We start from the raw sequence: 10074 nt of genomic DNA, 5'->3' as shown, positions 1-10074 counted from the left end.
AGCCAATCGGACGGCCCTGGTCCTGCTGGCGTCCTACAGGCATGGGTCTCTGGCTCTGCTGCTGCTGCTGTGCCTTCTGCTGCTGCTGCTGGAGGAGGAGACGCTGGGGGTTGTACATGGGCGGCAGCGTGGCGCCAGCGGGGTAGGGGTAGTTGGTGCTGCCGTAGGTCATGACCTGCCGTAGGTGACCTGCCGGCTTAGGGGTTGCACCGTAGGAGTGCCAGGGGTCTGGGGCGGCCGCTGCTCCTCCTGCCACCCAGGGGTCGGCCCCCGAGTCACAGTCAGGAACGTCAGTCAGGTCAATCAGGGAAGACTGGGCCTGTGGCTGGTGCTGGTGCTGAGGCTGATGCTTTCTCTTCTTCTTGGCCAGTTTGCCTGAGCCAGTTGCCCCAGCAACCAGGGGGGTTCCATCAGCCTTCTTACTCTCCTCCAGAGCCATTTGTAGCCTCTCCTCCTCTCCATTGCTCTTTTTTTATTTTTTATTTTTATACTGTTGGGGTGTTCACTGGGTCAGAGAGAGGGAGAGCATTCTGTGGTCCCCTGATTTGGTCCTGTAGGTTGTTGTTTATTGCTGTTGTGCTTATTCTTGCTTAAATGTAGTTGTCGAGCCGGTTGTAGTTGTTGAGAAGTAGTCCTTCTGTTGTTGTTGGTCATCTAGCTGTCGTTTCTGTAGTCGTTTGTAGTGGTGTGTAGTTCTAGAGCAGCCTCTGGTTGAGGATCTCCCAGATCATCAGCTTCCTGAAGAGAGGCATGTGACACTGTCTAAAGGTGAGAGGCCGTCCTTGAGCGATGTAGTCAGCGTATTTACAGGCAAAAACTCCACAGTCACTGCCATTCTTCTGCTGGGGGATCTCACTTGCCCTCATACTGCCTATGGTCCACTTAGAGATGTCCAGCTCTCTGGCCTTCCTGTCCTTGTGCTCCTCTCTCAAATACAACAGTAACAAATTGCAGATATCGTCATGTCTCTGGCCCATAGAGTCATAGGCCCTTACTGTTCTGGATTTAAAGTCAATCACAGCCAGAGACCAATGGACTCCCAGGTGTAATGGAACCAGGATGACGTCATACAGGAAGAGGTCAACAGCCTTTGTCCAGCGTCTCACAGCCGCATGGCCCCCTTCCTGTCCCCCTCTTCTACCATGCAGCTTGGGGAAGAAGAAGGTGCTGAATGAGTAGACCCTGAGCCCCCCCTTCTTGCTCCGGCGTACGTGCCATCACTAGGGACAGGTAGAAGTTAATCACCTCATCGTTGAGCCAGCTGCCCTCCTGTAGTGTAGCCAGGTCTCTCTGTGTAATGCGTAGTTTAAAGGCAGAACTAAGGACCAGGTTAGGGTCCCTTTGACCCAAAGCACGGCTCACCTCTACCACCATCTCTTTGCTTAGTCGGGGGAAGTCCTCATCACTGTGGCGTGTGTGTGTGGTGTATGCGTTGGTCTGGGTTGGGATGGTTGACTCTTTGTCTACCAAATTGAGCCGGGCAGCAACCTCCGCAGAGAGGTCCATCTCCTCTGCTTGCTTTGTTGCATCACTGGTAGGTTGTGTGTCCACAGCTCCACTAAGTGGCTTACTAAGAACCACCTCCCCTCTCCTGTCTTTGACCTGTTTGGTTGAGGACACATCTCTCCACTTAAACACATTGGAGTTTTTTTTAAGGTTAGGGTTAGGGTTAGACATGCCAGCATGTACCAAGTCACCCTAGCACCTAACCCTAACCCTAGTTTTCCCACATGTACCGTATTCCCACATGTACCGTAACATACATACTGTATTTTCTGTAGATTTACATACTGTTCATATGAAACACACAAATCTATGAATGCCCAATACTCTACAGTGATATATTCTGAGAACAGATACTGTAAGGTTTAAAAAAAATGTGCTTTGGCAGTTGTGAAACAAAGAACATTCTCACACACTGAACATTGTGTTTTCAGTTGTTTTGTTGTAGTCTGTAATGATGTGTATTGTGACGGAGATGCCGTCACGACCTGCCGACTAAGTCGGACAGGCCATATACACGTACACACTCCCCGTTCCCTACCGTTCTGTAGGTTATCATGTTCGTCTAGAGTCTACAGGGATACAAATAGGCGCTTTTATCGCCTTGCCATTCACAAGATGGGTTACCTTTCCCAAGATAAATCTCTAAGGTTAAAAGTCATGTTTTTGTCATTGCATAACTCCTTGTGTTAACACAAAGCATAACCTAAACACTCACTAAAACATTCAAATGGTATTACAGTACAGTGGTAACAGTTAAACATCACTGTCCACAAGGCTAGTAACTTAATAATATCAGAACATCTTACAACAGCTAATTCATCAAAAGAGATACACAAATGTACTGTATAATTGATACATTTAATGTACATGAACAGCAAGAAAATACAATTTTAGGAATTAGTCATGGAAAGTTATAAAGTTACAAAACATCCCCACTGGTCCTGTGTATGCACACAAACAGGATTTTACATTAATCTTTAGACACAATAAGCTACAACACCTTTATGCTATGTGCTAATCACAATATTGTTTTTCTTATGTAGACCAGTAACAATGACTGTCACAATGATAACTAAAATTATATCTGTTTGGGGAAATATGGAAATCAGCAACAATGAGTGAAATGTTCAGGCCAATATGAACTGCCAGTTTGTGAGGGGAATTTTTATCCCCCTGATGACAGTGACGACAGAGGTGGCAGGGTTGAACTTTAGCGTGTTAGCATCGCCCTTTTTGCACTTGTCCCTGAAGACGTATATGCAGCCATTGCAGCTGGCCACCTTCCAGAGAGAGGGCACCCAGCTCCACACCTCAGGGAAGCGCAGGCGCGTGAAGCTTTCCAGCAGAGGGTTGTAGCACACTAGGGAGTCCCCCTCAGCCACTACAGAGATCAGGGCCATGTGGGCCGTAGCGTGCATGCAGCCAGCAAACGGCAGCATGTAGGGCTTCATCTGGCACTTCTGAGTGGCTGTGGCAAAGCACTGGATGAGGCGGGAGGGTTTGGTGAAGAAGTCCATGTCATGTTCCTCCCCTCCCAGCAGGTAGATGGTCCCTCCCAGGTTAACCCCTGCCGCCCCAGACACAGCCGTGTCCAGTTGGCTGGTCACTGTCCACAGTTGTCCTTGACAGTGTAGTATGTGACAGCGTTGGACAGTGTGTCCGGCAGGGTTTTGCCCCCTAAGGAGTAGATGGTATCCTGGTTGGACACTGACACCATGGTGTGATGAAGGCGGTCTCTGGGCAGCGGGGCACAGCGCTCCCAGTCCATGGTATGCATGTTGCACTTCCACATGCGACGGCGGATGGAGCCACCAACCACGTACAGGTCCCCTCCATGCTTACAGGCTGCAGTGATCTGATGACACAAGCTGTTCTGGCCACTCACACTGATGGCATCATCCTCATCGCAGTGGAGTGACACAGCCAGTGAGTGTGTGCGTGTCTCTTCCTTCCCTATCAGGTAGATGTGGACATTTTCACCAATTTCCTATTGGCCCAGGGGAGAGGATTTAGACACAAAAGAAAATAATCACTAAATGGAAATACTACTGAACATCTCTTTAATCTATGGTACCACAAAGGAAGAAGGCCAGCTGTGTGTTTACTTAAAAAACATAGAATTTACCTTTAGGCTCTCCTGAAGAACACTAGCGAATTCCTCTCTCTCCACCCTGTTGTGATTTATCCAGGACTGAATGGACACGGTTGGGTTCTGAGAGGTCGGGACGCCATCTGCAACAAGCAAAGTAAATACTTCTGAACACATCACAGCATGACTCTGCTGGATCACAAGTATTAAGACAAGCAGTCGACATATAGAACACACTGTTGGTATGCATGCAGCTGAGGTGGGAGGAGAAGCCTATTGGATGAATCACAAACCTTTTAAAATGTCCAAGAGCAGGCAGAGGGGCAGGTTGAGGAATTCTTCAGTCTGATGCAGCTGAACCAGATGGATTTTAGCACAATGCTTAGCAACAGTGTACAGCTCCTGGTCACTGTGTCTGTCTGCCAGCCACATCACCTGGAGAGGGAGGAAAGAGTGATCAACTGAATAACTGAACACCACAAGCTGTGCTGATGAATGTATACCACAACAAGACGGCAGACAGGTGATAGGGTAACACACTTTGACAGATTTCACATCTAGGTTAATTATGTTAATTACATGAAAAGGCATAGAGCATAATGGTAAACTCATTCATTCGAATGCAATGATTTGTTGTATGACACGATGTGTAAACTATCGCTACCAGCCAATCACCTGCAGGCAATTCTTGACCTCCACTGTGCGTGAGAGGAAGCGTGAGCATTCCTCAAACAGGGTAGTTAAGTGGTACATGTCTGACATTTCATACGTGTCCTGGAGGTCTTCCACCCTCAGTTTGATGGTTCCATGATAAATGTAGTCGACTAGCAACTGGAAGACTGATGCACTGACATCCTTGAGTACAATGCAGCGGTTGTGTGCCTCCTTCAGATTGGAGGTGAACATAGAGCGGAAGACGCTGCTCTGGGCTGAGAGCACCAGGCGATGCAGGTTGAACTCCTTGCCATCCACTGTGATGTTTGTAATAAATCACGGAGGACTCAACTCAAGGGTTCGTTAACTTTATATATTCAATACTCCCGGCTCAGAGTCACATGGCATACAGACACAGTAGCATGACTTATATACCCTCTACTGTCGTAACTCACGCATATCTGTTTACGTCTGTGTCGTGCATAGATTACGTATCTCCCCCTTTTCGTTTCTTTCCTTGAAGTAAACAACAGATGAACATTCTGTAAAACAATGTTATTCTATCACAATCAATAAACAATAATATCAATCAACATTTGGATTAGCAAATAATTATCAAATCAACGGTTCACATTCTGGAACTCTTTTGACATTCAGTATTGTGGTTTTACCACCAGGAACTCTTTTCCCTTCACTTCCCCCCCCCAAAAAAAGAAAGTCATGAGAGGACTTGTTAACTCACAAGACCAGTCTGACAACCGGTCTGGAGATCCGTCCAGACCTGGTCTGTGACAGTCCTTCGGCACCAGCAGGTATGCTGATACTGGCGTTACCTGGCTCCTGACTGGTGTCCTCACGAACAGGTGAGGCAGGTGCTGTGTCCCCAGCTGGCTGTGGAGCAGGAACTGCCTGGAGGTGGCGTCGGTTGCGGCAGTGTGACACCCCCTGCTGTGTCTCGATGAGATAAGAGCGTGGCGTGACACTCTCGCTGGTCACGACTGCAGGAGCTGTCCAGGTTTTCTGGTGGTCCAGTTTTGTGAGGACCTTACCACCAGGCTGTAGTGGAGGTAGGGGTCTCGCCCCATGTCGTCGGTTGTAGTAGAAGGCTTGCTTCCTCTTTTCAGCCTCGTCCTTCTGCTTGATCTGCTGTTTGTCAGGCCATGAGGGTTGCAGGTTCCCCTCGATGGTCGGTAGAGTCGTCCGGATCTTCCGGCCCATTAGAAGTTCAGCTGGGCTGGCCCCCGTTGTACTGCAGGGCGTCGACCTGTAGCACATGAGTGCGATGAGAGGGTCTTTCTGTTTCAGGATTCGCTTAGCAACCTGGACCGCCCTTTCTGCATGACCGTTCCCCTGTGCGTTGTGTGGGCTCGAAGTAATGTGTTCGAAGTCGAGCTTACGTGCCAGGTTTCGAAACTCAGCGCTCGAGAATTGAGGTCCATTGTCGCTGACAACCACATCTGGGATGCCGTAGCGGGCGCATGTTCCTTTGAGCTTCAAAGCAACTTGAGTTGAGTTCTGCTTGTTGTGCTCACAGAGGTCTAGAGCTATACGCTGCCATGGTCTGTCGGGGAGCGGAGTAGATATCAACGGCTCCTTCTGCTGTGCTCTTCTCAACTCACAACAGGACTGACACGAATAGACAATGTTCTTGAGCTGTGTGGAAATGCCGGGCCACCAGACCGAGGCGTTCGCCCTGTCCCTACACTTTGAGAGTCCTTGATGTCCATCGTGGATTCTATCGAGGATGTCTGCTCTCATTGTCGCTGGTATCACTATGCGGCTTCCTCTGACGACGAGCCTGTCGTACTCTGAAAGTTCATCTCGTGTAGCGAAGTACTCACGTATGTCACTTGGTACTTGGTATGCGTGCTCAGGCCATCCTGACCTGATGTACCTGATCACCGTTTGCAGCCTCTCGTCGGCCGCAGTAGCTACTCGTATGCTGTCCATCTTTCGTGGGCTAGCTGGCACACTGTCCATGACAGCTGCGATGTAACACTCCACCTCAGAGTGTGTGTCTCTCCCGTTCTCAGCGTGGCTCAGAGGGCTCCTTGACAGTGTGTCTGCCACTACAAGGGTCTTCCCAGGCGCATAACTAGCTACTGGCTTAAAGCGCATGAGCCGCATGAGAAGTCTCTGGCACCTTAGAGGGACGTTGTCCAAGTCCTTACTGTTCATTAGTGGGACCAGGGGCTTGTGGTCGGTCACTAGATCGAAGGTCTCGAGGCCGTAGAGGTATTTCTCAAACCTCTCACAGGCCCAGACACTCGCCAGACATTCTTTCTCGATCTGAGCGTATCTGGTTTCCGCATCCGTCAGCCTCCTGGAACAGTATGCGACTGGCTTCCAATCCTTTCCATGGAGCTGCAGCAGCACGCCGCCGAGCCCGTAGCTGCTTGCATCAGCTGAGACTGCAGTGGGTCGGTTGGCGTCGTAGAATACCAATACTGGTGATGTCATCAGAAGCTCTTTCACCTTCTCAAAGGCTGTGTGTTGTGCTGGGCCCCAGGTCCAGGCTGTCTTGGACTTGAGCAGCTCGTACAGTGGCTGGCCTACTGTGGACAGGTTCGGCACATATTTACCGAGATAGTTTACCATGCCAAGGACACGTTTGAGCTCATGCACGTTCTCTGGTGCTGCGAGCTCCCGGATGGCTTGCACTTTTGCTGGATCAGGCCGCACACCTGTGGCGTCGACCACCTGTCCCAGAAAGCTGAGCTGTGTCTGCCTTAGCTTACACTTCTCCTTGTTGAGCTTGAGCCCAGAAGATTCGACTCTCTCCAGGACCTTCTGGAGACGGAGATCATGTTCTTCCATGTCCTTTCCGTACACGACTATATCGTCCATATAGACTGCGACGCCTTGCAGGCCTTGGAGTGTCTCAGTCATCTTCCTTTGGAATATCTCCGAGGCGCTCGTTATTCCGAACGGCAGGCGCCGGAATCAGTACCTTGCGAAAGGAGTGATGAATGTGGTGAGCCGGCTACTCTCGCTGTGCAGAGGTATCTGGAAGAACCCCGAGGCTGCATCCAGGCTGGAGAACACCGTTGCTCCACTCAGCTCGGCTATGATCTCTTCTGGTGTAGGTAGGATGAATCTCTCTCTCTTGACCTGTTCGTTAAGTTTCTTGAGATCAACACATATACGCACCTTTCCATTCTTCTTGAGCACAGGCACCATAGGGGCACACCAGTCAGTTGGCTCGGTTACCTCCTCTATGATACCGTTCTCCTCCATGCGGCGTAGCTCCTCTCTGACCTTGGGCCTCAGCGGTATTGGGACCCTGCGCGCTGTGTGCACCGCATATGGAGTGGCGTTGTCCTTGAGCTGTATCTTCACAGGCTCCGTCTTGAGTGTGCCATGCTCACCGAAGGCACTATGGACCTCCTCGATACGTTTCACAAGGCCCATCTCTGCTGCTGTGGACCTGCTGAGTAAGTTGTTGACAGACTGTCCTCTGATGACGAACACTGGGAACGAGTATGACTTGCTCTTGTATGTAGTGCTAGCTTGGAATTGTCCTTGACAGTCTAATTGACCCCCTGGGCTGGTGAGTGCTACACTGGTCTGTTTCAGTTCCCTCTCTGGAATAAGCATGTTAAAAGTCTCTTCACACATAACACTGGCATCAGCTCCTGTATCAATTTTAAACTTCACTGATGTTGCACCAATGAGAAGCTGCACATTCCACTGCTCAACACTTGTTTTTGCATTCACTGATCCCATGTAGTATTCTTCCTGCTCATCTGTCTCATCCGTTACTTCACTCACCGCTTTGGTTTTGCACTGGCTCTGCCAGTGTCCTGTCCTGTTGCATTTATTGCATGTCGTATTTCGAGCTGGGCACCTCTCTGGGTCAATGTGCTCCGTTTTCCCACACCGGCCGCACTTCCCTCCACGCTCCGCGGCTCTTCCTCCTCTCTGGTCATTTCGCCGCCATTTTAGATTTTTATTTCGCGCTCCCCGCACTTCTTGTACGGCTGCGGTGGCTACATTAGCCTCCTCCTGTGCATTGACTTGCATGTTAACGGTCTCCGACTGCCGAACAGACTGTATGGTTAGCGCCAAAGTGAGACCTGACATGAGCTGCAATTTACGAGACTGCTCCTTATCCACAATCCCCACTACGATCCGGTCCCGAATGTTCTCATCCCTTACTTCGCCGAACTCACAGTGTTCTGATAGGTCATAAAGAGCTCTGATAAATGTCTCTGCCTGCTCACCATGCCGCTGCACTCTCTGGTAAAAGACTGCGCGCTCGTGGATAACGTTCCGTCTTGGGAAAAAGTACTCATCACATTTTTTCATCACAACGTTGTAACTATTCGCATGACTTTCTACGGTAAACGTGAACGATTTGAAGATATTATCCGCTACACTCCCCATTGCATATATCAAGGAACATACTTGTATTTCTCCCGTCTTCTTGTTGAGCTCGGTAGCTACTCGAAATCTCTCAAAGCGCCTCTTCCAGTCGGTCCACTCCGTCGGTTTATCAAAAGAAAAACTCTCCGGTGGGTTAAATTTCGCCATGATTTACTAACTTTAGCAAAAATGGTCCGCTTCTGACACCATGTAATAAATCACGGAGGACTCAACTCAAGGGTTCGTTAACTTTATATATTCAATACTCCCGACTCAGAGTCACATGGCATACAGACACAGTAGCATGACTTATATACCCTCTACTGTCGTAACTCACGCATATCTGTTTACGTCTGTGTCGTGCATAGATTACGTATTGTAGTCATGTTGACATCAGCAAACAGTCTGTCCTCTAGGCAAAGGTCCATGATGCTCTTCACCACCCGGCTGGAGTGGGAGCGATCGGTAAAGGTATATCCCATGAAGTAGTTCTCATCTCCCACTGAGCCCCCCACACTGAGCCCATCCTCACTGGACTCCATCTCATCTGTAGGTTAGCGATCTGAGGATAATGCATGAACACAACAGACAGAGATTAGATGTTATTGAAACATTGAGGGTTTACGGAAGAAAAAAAGGCAAGCAGCAGAACTTTCCAGAATGTAGGATCATTCAGAATGATGCAAGCAGCTAACGTGTTAAGGTCTTTGCACACCAATGCGTGCGTTTTCGCATGCATATTTTTAAATCCGTCATCTGAAAAAAACGCATTGGTGTGCAAGGGCCTTTAGTAAGATAAACATGTCTCTAGCTAGCTAATAATAGAGTTGTTTTGAAACACATTCTGAATGATCAACACTGTAAAAACTGACATTCTGCTACACCACCTAGCAGAGCTTGACGTCAGCCCCACACTGATTTTATGGTTTAAGAACTTTTTAACAGACAGACCACAGCAGGTGGAGGTAAACGGCTTCACATCCAGCAAGATGATTTTAAACACAGGCCTCCCCCAAGGCTGCGTCTCATCCCCCCAACTCTTCGCTGTCTACACCAACCACATCACCTGCAGCACAGAAGGGATGGTGCTGCTGAAATATGCAGACGACATGGCCTTGGTGGCCCACCTGACTGGGGCCGACGCCCTGGCCAAGTACCACCAGGCAGCAGAAGACCTAGCCCTGGTGTTCCAGCAAAGCTCCCTGGAGCTCAACACCAGCAAAACTAAGGAGCTGTGCTTTGGGAACAGGGAGAAGGCAGACTGTCACCACCTCTTCCAGCCCCTCAGCATCAACGGCCAGCTGGTTGAACAGGTACAGTCTTTCAAGTACCTGGGGACAGAGATTGACATCTCTCTGTCCTTCTCCCAGCATACTGACTCAGTTTACAAAAAGGCCCGGCAGCGCCTCCACCTGCTGAGGAAGCTCAGGGCTTTTAACGTCAGCAAGGACATTTTAACC

General features: G+C 49.4%; 2 pseudogenes across 2 annotated transcripts; both read right to left on the bottom strand.

The window, feature by feature from the left end:
- Window positions 1–515: 515 nt before the first annotated feature.
- Window positions 516–1677, bottom strand: LOC308171922 (sentrin-specific protease 2-like; annotated as a pseudogene). The gene has a single exon. The product of its transcript is annotated as a sentrin-specific protease 2-like (transcript).
- A 956-nt stretch (window positions 1678–2633) lies between these two features.
- On the bottom strand, window positions 2634–9156 carry LOC308171382 (kelch repeat and BTB domain-containing protein 4-like; annotated as a pseudogene). The gene is made up of 5 exons: window positions 8988–9156; window positions 4271–4566; window positions 3889–4030; window positions 3632–3738; window positions 2634–3493 (listed from the first exon to the last, which is right to left on the bottom strand). The product of its transcript is annotated as a kelch repeat and BTB domain-containing protein 4-like (transcript).
- Window positions 9157–10074: the final 918 nt, after the last annotated feature.

The sequence above is a fragment of the Nansenia antarctica genome (genome assembly GCF_963989245.1).
Source record: "Nansenia antarctica genome assembly, chromosome: 16".
NCBI lineage: Eukaryota > Metazoa > Chordata > Actinopteri > Argentiniformes > Microstomatidae > Nansenia > Nansenia antarctica.
Note: the sequence above shows the minus strand (reverse complement) of the source record. Positions and strands in the feature narration are given on the sequence as shown.